The sequence below is a fragment of the Galeopterus variegatus genome, unplaced genomic scaffold (genome assembly GCF_000696425.1).
Source record: "Galeopterus variegatus unplaced genomic scaffold, G_variegatus-3.0.2 Scaffold9148, whole genome shotgun sequence".
Classification (NCBI taxonomy): Eukaryota; Metazoa; Chordata; class Mammalia; order Dermoptera; family Cynocephalidae; genus Galeopterus; species Galeopterus variegatus.
The window spans coordinates 65,959-76,162 of record NW_007735259.1 but is presented as its reverse complement, the minus strand read 5'-3'; the positions used below and the strand labels follow the sequence as shown (position 1 = coordinate 76,162).

Below are 10,204 nucleotides of genomic sequence, written 5' to 3'. Positions count from 1 at the left end.
TGGTAAGTTTATGAACGAATAGCAGGTTCACTTCACACCAGGCCAATTTGACTTGTGGAGAAAGGTATTTGGAGTGCAGAAGTGAAACAACATAGTGAGTGATAGAAGACACAGCTGCAGAAACATTGTGAGTGAACTAGTAGAATGCACGAGTGGGTGGTCCTAGAGTATCCCACACAACATTTTTGCTTTGTTTATAATTTAATTTTAATTGCCTAAATAATACAATAAATAACACTTTCTCTCAGAGAGGATGTTTTTCATAAACTAAGTATTTGGAGTGCAGAAGTGAAACAACATAGTGAGTGATAGAAGACACAGCTGCAGAAACATTGTGAGTGAACTAGTAGAATGCACTAGTGGGTGGTCCTAGAGTATCCCACACAACATTTTTGCTTTGTTTATAATTTAATTGCCTAAATAATACAATAAATAACACTTTCTCTCAGAGAGGATGTTTTTCATAAACTCATTCTGTAACAATCAAAGAACAGAGTACAAATGAAAGTCCCTCTCAGGCACCTCTGCCCAATCGCAATCTGCAGAGGAACCGCCAAGAGGTGGCCATTGCCAGTTTTATGAGCATCCTTTTGAACTTTTCCTATGCATTCCCATACATACAAACAAAAAAGTACAATTTTGTTTGATGAATTTTTTAAAATAAATGAGACTATTCTATATATGTGTATACACAAAGTGTATTGCTTTTTCATGCAGTGATTTCATAGAGAACTTTCATATCAATGTGTATACCTGTAACTCCTTTTTCACTGTTCCCTAATGCTCCCCAATCTATTTAACCATTCCTGTATGAACATTTCTCTCCAATTTTCACTATTGTATGCATTAAACATCCTAGTATATGATTCTTTCTGTGTATGCATAAGTATTTCTCTAGAAATAGCTACCAGGAGTAGAATTGCTGGGTTGAAGGAAACATAGTTTTTAAATTTTAATAGAGATTTCCAAATTTCCCTGCAACCTACATCCCCACTGACACATGCAAGTCCCTATTTCCTCAAATGCTACACAGCATTGCATATGTTCAGTTTTCATGATGTTTGCCTACGTGAGGAGTGAAATAATGCCTCATTGTTTGAGAACCTTTTCCTTTCTAAGCGATTTGTAATTCTAAATTGAATTGCCTTTGCTTATATCCTTACTAGATGCCTTATTGATTTTTTTTTTCCTTTTTGTCTTTTTTACTGACCGATAACAGGATCGCAACCCTCTGTGTCGCGCCCGTACCGGGGACCGGCAACGGGATCGCAACCCTCGGTGTTGCGCTCGCACCGCACTCAGCCAGTGAGCGGGAACGGGTCTCCACATGGGATCCGAACCCTCGGCGGGAGCGCAAGCGGCGCACTCTCCAGTGCTCCACCGGGCCGGCCCCTTATTGATTTTTAAAGCTCGTTAATAAACCTTTTTTCCATAATATATATATATATATATATATGCCTTGTATATTGCAAACATGTGGCCTGCCCTTTGCCTATTTTGTCTTTGTCTTATAGAAGGTTTAAACATGAATACAGGTCAATATGTCAGTCTTTTTTCTTTTTGAATTCTGGATTTTGTGTCTTGCTTAAGAAGGTTTTTCCTCTATTTTCTTCTAATACTTTTAAAGGTTGTTTTCACTTGGCTCTTTAATCCCTCTGGAATTCATTTGTATATATTATGAGGAAGAAATCTTAATTTTTTTTGAATAGCTGATTATTCTTTTGTGATTTATTAAAGAGTTTCTCTCAACTGATCTGAGATAACTTTTCTTATACATATGGTGAATCTCTTTTCAAATGTAGGTTGGTCTAACAAGGCTTTGAGAGTGTTGCAAAATGCCTAATATACTCTAATAAATGTAATATTCAATTTCTAAAAACCATCTTGCACTCCAAAAACTTCCAATATTATACTTGTTTCTAATATCAGAACATGTCAATGTTGACATGGTAATGTGCATTGCCTGGTTATGGTTCTAATTTGGTGGTTGATTCAATAGTGTTCTAGGATGAAATTGTTGTTTATCAACTCAGAAGCTAGAGAGTGGTTTCTGGCAGCCTTGGTTATCAGAGTGCAATGTGACTGCACATAGCTTTTCAAACACCTCACATAACAAAGAAGTGATAACCTACCATGGGCAATATAGGGTTATTTGTCAACATGATGAGTCCCTGCACCCATGGCTTGAAAGTGTAAAATGCAACTCTCTCTTTGCTTAGCTTTTCATGGAATGTGAATTACCTTTTTTTTCCCCACAAAGCAGCTAGTCAAGATAGAACTTTTGATAATGACTATACTTAAGTGACATTCACTCTGGACAAAAATGCAAATACTTTGTCACCATAATTAAAAAAAAACATTAGCTATGTAGAAATGTAGACACTACAAATAATAATCAATCAACAGAACAGAGATCCAAGTGAATTAATGTCTTGTCCTACTTCGTAGGGCTTGAGACAGGACCTGAAGTAACCCTGGATCTCTAACACCCCATCTGTCCCCTTGATATCAAAGTATCTTCAGTAATCTCTGACAATTACTGCTCTACTACATTACACACATGAAAATACACCATCCATTGGGGTCCTAAGGGGAACCTGTGGAACATTTTATCCTTAAAATGTGCATTTAAATACCAGAATTACTTTCAGATGAGTCACAGGATGGAAGGAAACTGGGGCTTTGAATGGACTGCATGGTGAGAGGTATCAGGCCAACTTAGACCTGGGTTCAGAAAATTTTCTATAAAGGGCCAGTTAGTAAATGTTTTCGACTTTGTGGGCCATATGGTGTCGTTATTCAACTCTGCCACTGTAGTACAAAAGCAGCCATAGGCAGTACTTGACTCTGAATGAGTCAATGAATGAGTGTCGATGTGTTCCAATACAACTTTATTTAATGGACGCTGAAGATTGAATTTTATGTAATTTTCATATGCCACAAAATATTATTCTTCCTTTGATTTTTTTTTCAGCCATTTAAAGATGCAAAAACTATTCTGACCTCAGAAACAGAAACAGGCAACAAGCTGGATTTTGCCCGAGGGAGGATTGTGTTTGCTGGCCCCTGACCTAGACTACTCAGCTCTGGACTATTATAGGAGACATACACCTCTTATTTAAGTCACTATATATGGGGATTTCCTGGCTAAAGGAACTTAGCTTAGACCCTAAGTAATACACACCTGTATAAAGACAATCTTAGTGGCCACAGGTGAGCTTAAGAAAATTTAGATGACTAGAGGCTATTTAGATGACTAGAGGCTACCACAACCGGGGAGAACGGGAAAGGAGAAGGAATGAAAAATTTCTTTCTTTCCTCCCCTCCTGAGACTGTGTTGTTTAGATGACTAGAGGCTACCACAACCGGGAAGAACGGGAAAGGAGAAGGAATGAAAAATTTCTTTCTTTCCTCCCCTCCTGAGACTGTGTTGCATATGTTTAGGGAATCAGTCTAATTATTTTTACATTTTTCTTGTGCTATGTTCTTTTTAAATCTTAACCAACCAACCTTCCTTCCCGCCTTACCTCTCTCTCTCTTTCTTAGTTTTTAATATACCCTTAGGCACAGTATTAGTGTTTGGGCTTTGATACTTATGTTTTTTGTAATCATGGAAAATGGTGATTAATTTGAAGAACTATTGTTTTCTGGCTGACCCTCCTCACCCCCCAAAACTCTCACAAAATTTGAACTGTTTCTTCATTGTTTTCTTTTTAATAGTCAACAATAAATATTTATGGGGCACCTGCATGAAAAACCCTGTGCCAAGAACTGCATTGACTTTGATTTAAAAGACACGATCCTTGCCTAGCTTACAAACCTGTCAAGAAAGCAAGGGAAAACAAATATACCCTATCTAAGAAGTTTTAGGGTATCTGATGAAAAGATTGCTTGAATCCAGTAAATCTATAAATCATCTGTAGAAATGCATGAGGGAGCTTGAAGATGATAGAATGACCATTTTATGTGTCTGCTAAAAATTTTGTAACCATATTACCAACATCCTTCCCGAAAACATGCAAAAAGAGAGCATTATTTCAGAAACTTGAGCCTGATTGAAAAACAATATTTTCACCTCTTACCTCAGAGTTTTTCAAGTTTATGTCCCAAACCTCTGGGTTTCAAGAGAGATTTTTAGGGCTTCCGTTGAGGAAAAAAAATATGGTAACAATAAACACTGATGTTAGCTCATGATCTTTCTTTTCTCTTTCCTTGTACATGCTTTCTTCAAATTTGCCTCCCCACTTTTTTTTGGAAAAGTGCTGAAGGGAGAGGGAATTTGGGGGAGAGGTGTCGTGCATGAACTTGGCATGTGTGGCAGGGAAGCAATTTTGGGGGCTTATAGAGAGAAGCCTCCACGCGTCCCCAGTATGAGGAGACTAATTCTTGCCCAAATCTGGGAAACAGAACCGTAGGCCGGGCAGCAGGTGCAGAGGGAGCAGTCAGGTCTACGCACAAAGACAGTGGGGCTTATAGAGAGAAGCCTCCACGCGTCCCCAGTATGAGGAGACTAATTCTTGCCCAAATCTGGGTAACAGAACCGTAGGCCGGGCAGCAGGTGCAGAGGGAGCAGTCAGGTCTACGCACAAAGACAGTGAACCTGAGTACCAAGCATCTTTTTGTTTTGATTTTCGATGATTTTCATTAAATATGCTTTGATGTTGTAGGCTACTACAAATCCTTGTTAGAAGGGAATTTGGGCTAGGAGAAAGGGAAAGGAAAAATGGTGTAATGCCAATTAATTGTATAATTTATTTTTATTTTGCTTTTATTGGGCAGCTGGCTGGTACAGGGATCAAACCCTGGACCTTGGTGTTATCAGCACCATGCTAAAACAACTGAACTAACTGGCCAGCCAGTTAAATTGCATAATTTAAATTTAAATTGTGTAATTTAAATAGCCTGATGTCTAGAATAAAGGAAACCTTGCAAAATCCAAATGTCACAAATATTTTTTGGACCTGCAGTAGCAATCAGCTCAAGATTATGTCCTGATACTGCTGTTCTAGAATTTTATAAATTGGGCACAATTAAGGATATTTTAAAAATTTACATAATGCATACATAGCGCTTACTATATGCCCATGCACTATTCTAAGCATTTAACTCTTGTGATTCTAACAGCCACCCTTTGGGATAAGTATCCATTAATACCAATTTTGTAGAAGAGGACACCTAGGCATAGAATTGCCCTAAATCACAAAGGTGGTAACTGGTGAAGCTGGGATTTGAACCAAGTCAGGCAGGCACCAGAGCTTGTGTGCTGAATCACCTAACTATACCACTTTTTGATGGTACATAGGAAGGGTAATGAGAAAGAATTTTAAACCCTCAACTCCATAATTGTAAACACAGCTAAATAAGCAGTTGCACATCTTTTAGCTCCTTGCTTAACAACAGGAAATTCAATACCAATGTGTTCACTTTTTTCTTTACGTGACATTTTTCCTAGGTGGGGAGCAAATGGAATCTTAGTGTCACCTGGCATGGGATGACTTTGCACAGCTTCAGCTCCAACATGATGGTAAAAAGCTATACTTTGGGCTGGTCAGTTAGCTCAGTTGGTTAGAGCATGGTGCTGATAACACCAAGGTTAAGGGTTGAATCCCTGTATCGGCCAGTTGCAAACAAAACAAAACAAAAAAGCTATACTTCATATTAATCTTCATGTGTGAGTTCATACTCAAAAGCCAATAACTGCTGAATATTCTGAGCGTTCTCTAAATCTGGAGAACATCCTTTCCACTGGACAATGAAAAACAACATGCTTTGGAGTAGCCCCAGCAATCCTGAAATGTTTTCTTGTAGGAGGAGAAACAGCATGATAGTAAATGGCTTATCTCCAGTGGGGTGAAAACCAGTAGTTTTGATGAAGAAGCCTAAGGAAATGATAGTGGCCTCTACAACTTCATGCTCCTTTTCTTGTTTTGTCTCTGTTTTGTTTTGTTTTGTCTTGTTTTTGTTTGTTATAGTTGTCAGGCTGGCCCCAAACATTTGTGGAGCCCAAGGCAAAAGTACAAGTGAACGCCCACATACCATATGTCTAAATATTTGAAAATTTTAAATCAAGCTAAAACACTGTTAAGTAAATATGTCCTATCCTTCTACCTTGACAAATATACCATCATATCGAAAAATTGAAAACTGTGTGTAAAGTGAAGATTTTTGTTGGGAAAATATCATAGACAAGTAAATTTTTTTGTTGTTGCACGTGTCTGGATATTTTGTTGGGCTCGCAATGCTTAGATGAGTAATAAAATAAAAAAGAGACATAATAATTTATTATGTATTTATTCCATTAAATGTATTTTTCTTGTCTTTATTTTAGCAAAGATCACTAATTATATTATTATAATCAATATCCTCTCATAATTTGTGTTTTGAAGGATTACAAATAAAATGTAATTCTACTAAAAGTGTCCAAAATTTGAATACATTTTCATCATGAATATACATTAAAATAAACAAATGGAAATTTTAAATTAAATTTGTTTTCATATATATTATTTATGAAATGCTATTTTATTCTAAAATACTTAAATCATACATTCAATTAAAAGAAAAGAAAAATTATAATTAATGAATATTAAATTTTAAATAAAGCTGAAATTTTATTTAATTTTTTGGAAAGTTAGTTTAAAGTATTTTTATACAGGTAAAATTATTTGTATTGCTAGTATTTAATGTAAAGTATTGGCATCAGGTTTCATGAATGATTTACCGAATTAGGTGTGATATAAATTGTTTAATATTGCAAAATGTTTTTTTTGCTGCCAGTTGAAACTATTTCAAAGATTTGCTAAATATTGAATATCAGTAGAACCATGTATTGGAAAAGTGAGAAAATGATGCCAGGCACTACTGGGAAACAATACTGCAAGAGGCTAAGATATTTTGCATTTGTGCTCTCTGAGAAGGAGGGTCTACCGAGCTGATTAGTTTGTCTTTTCTCTCTGCCCTTGGAAATGGTGTTCACCTCCAATGTTCTTAGCAGCACAACCCAGACCTTTACAACATTTGGATGTGATCTCCTTTTTTACTTTGAGGACACAAGGCAAACAACATGCAGAAGCATTTCTGTGGGGCTTGAATGGAGTTAGTCACAAGAGCAAATGTTTAGGTTTAAAGTTGCACTGTGCCCTGCTGTATGCTAAATCCCAAATGACAGAGGCACCCATGTGTTCTTTAATACACTTCCCTGTGTGTGTGCATGTGTGTGTGTTATGTAGGCCTTTTACAGAGAAGGACTCAGGGCAGTGGCCCTTTGCCTAGGTCTAAGGGTGGTAACATTTGTTAGAAGTGTTTATGTATTTATTTTTTAAAGATTTACTAAACTTGGCTCTCTGATGAATGAAAAGGAAGTTGCATTTAGCAAAGGCTTTCCATGAGTTTATCCTCTGATGATCCCCTAATGACTAATACATACCACAACTCCTGGAATTGCAATGGAAGGGACACTGTCTTAGTTTGTTTGAGCTGCTATAACAAATTACCTGAGACTGAGTAGTTTATAAAGAACAGAAATTTATTTCTTTTAGCTCTGGAGGCTTGGAAGTCCAAGATCAAGGCAGTGGCATTTGGTGTCTGGTGAGGGTCCTCTTGCTGTGTCCTCACATGGCAGAAGAAATGGAAGGGAACTCACTCACTCCCTGGAGCCCATTTTTAGGAGTCCAATCCTATCCATGAGGGCTCTGCCCTTAGGACTTAATCATCTCCTAAAGGCCCCACCTCTTAATATTATCACTTTCCAGTGTATGAGTTTGCAAGGGGTGGGCGACATATTCAGACCGCTGCAGTCACTATAAAGCCCTGTTCGGGCAACATACGTTTTTAACAGGGCCAATTATTATAGAATCATCCTTTAGGAAATACTGTCTCCACTGAGAGTCAAAGGTTTATACACTTGAACAAGGTTGGTTTTGCCAATTCTTTCCCTCAGCCAGACTAACAAGGAGATAGCTGACTATGGGTACTGCATATTAGCATATGGCTGCCACTTAAATGCCTTATTCATAGGCACTTGTGGTCTCCACAGAATGCTTTTTATTTCCTTCAGTGCCTTGCTTTTCAACATGTAGCCTATGAACCACCTTAAGCAGGGTGTACTTGTTAGAAATGCAGATTCCGGGTCCCAGCTATTCAAAGTCAGGTTTTCTGGACTTCAGACCCTGTGGTTATGCTCATATGATTCTCAAACCATACTTGGAGAAAAATTGGTCTAGAGCAATGGCCCTTACATTTTTTTGATTGTACGCTCAGTATTTAGAGTAGCTTGCTCTAATACATATACAAGTATAGTCATTTATTCATAAATGCTATAGAAGTACCATTTGATATATTATGTTAATATATTATGTAAGTTGTAAAACATGCAAAATAAAAGGGTTTTCTAAAGGGTAATGATGAAACAAACACTATTTTAAAATCATTTTGTTTTATTTATTAATGATACAAAACTTTGTTCCCATCAAAATGTTATTGTCATGGAATAATTATTAATATCATCAGCAAAGCTATTTTTAATGAAAGCAATGTAATTTGAATTGCATCATATTTTAAAAAAAATTTTGGTTTAACAATCTTGATTTAAATGTTGACACTCAAGTTCAGTTTATAGACTTGTTTTTAATGCTATCATCTTTTTTATATATAGGTTTTGCTTTGCATTTACCATGAGGCCTACATAAAACATCTGACAGTTATGACAGGTTAACAGGTAAGCTGATAACAACTTAACTTTGCATAGAAATCTCTACAATTCTATTCGTAATGGAATGCTTCACTTTGAGAGATAATAATAGCAGTAAGGACAGCTGATCTTTACAAAGCTCTTCCTGCCAGGCATTGAACTTCGTTGAATACTGACAATAATGCCCTAAGCACACAGTTTGCTAATCAGCCTTTTCTAGATGAAGAATCTGGGGGTCATGAAGCTACTGTGTCAAGGAGCCAGAAGTTCAGCAAGTTTGGGTAATAATGATGACTTCAGTGGTAAACATGAGGAATTGTAGTGGATTGAGTTATGTCCCCCAAAACACACTGAAACTTGAATTGTGTCCCCTAAGTTTTATGTATTAGAAACTTGCCCCCCCACTGTGACTGTTAAGGGGGTGTGAAATCCTATTATGGTAATTGAAAGGTGGAGACTTGAAGAAATGAATGGATTGTAGGTCCCTGCAGTAGTGAGTGGATTAATAATGTTGGTCGGGGTGTGGTTCTGAGGGCTTTAAAAAGAGAGTGAATGAGGAGGTTATTCTCTTGCTGTCTCTGCTCCACCATTTTCACTGTGTGATCCCCTGCCATCACTGAAGTCACCACCAAAGTAAGCCTTCACCCTGGACTTTGGACTTCCCAGCCTCTGAAACTGTAAGCGATAAATTTCATTTTCTTTATATATCACCCAGTTTCAGGTATTTTGTTAAAAGCAACAGAAACGGACTAATACAGGAATTAAAGGACTGATCTGGCCCTGAAACTACTGCTTATGACTCAAGTCTGGCTTCCTAGTGAGATAGAGGAGGTGCTCCAGGGTGCCTGGGTGTTGAATGCCACACACTTAGGAAACAGGCCTCCTGCTGAGGCTGCCCTCTGTGGTCTTGAATCTGCAAGGAGACCATAGGTTTCCTGAAGTCATCAGCTGATCTCATGGAGGACTGATTTCCTGAAGTCTGTAGACGTCTATAGAATTCTCTGTCTGGATGTTTCAAATATCATTTATTTCAGAATTTGTTTATTTAATTTCTATGAATATAGAGATGTAACGTTAGTGGCTGGGGCATTTTAAAATTTTTTTTAGACCGTTCTAAATATTAGTCATGGAGGGCTTCATCTGAATAAATCAATATAAAAGCATCCTTTCTATTCCAGGTATTGTGCTGGATTCTTGAGATACAGTGGTTTCAAAGATCTGTCCTTTACTCACAAGAGGATTCCAATGTAGAGAGAAACAGGTAAGTGGATCGGAAATGAATATAGAATATTGAGGTCAGTTATAAGAATAAAAATAGCTATGCGCAGACTTGGGAAGACAGAGAAGGCTGCCAAAAGGAATGATTTGGAATTAGCCAGGTGAAGTGGTGTGGGGTGGAGAGGAGTTTTTGGGAGGCTTCACTCATTGGCTTATCATAGAACTTGAACTTGGCAATCATGTTATTTCCTTTCTTACTCCTCACCTCCATCCTTCCCCACCTGCCTCTTCCTGAAT

At 37.5% G+C, this 10,204-nt stretch overlaps 1 long non-coding RNA gene across 1 annotated transcript in view; it reads left to right on the top strand.

The window, feature by feature from the left end:
• The window catches only part of LOC103609082, a 14,711-nt gene extending 4,768 nt beyond the window's left edge, over window positions 1–9,943 (top strand). The window contains exons 2-3 of the long non-coding RNA XR_552101.1: window positions 8,654–8,716; window positions 9,868–9,943. This is a non-coding gene — a long non-coding RNA (uncharacterized LOC103609082). The remainder of the gene's footprint in view (window positions 1–8,653; window positions 8,717–9,867) is intronic.
• Window positions 9,944–10,204: the final 261 nt, after the last annotated feature.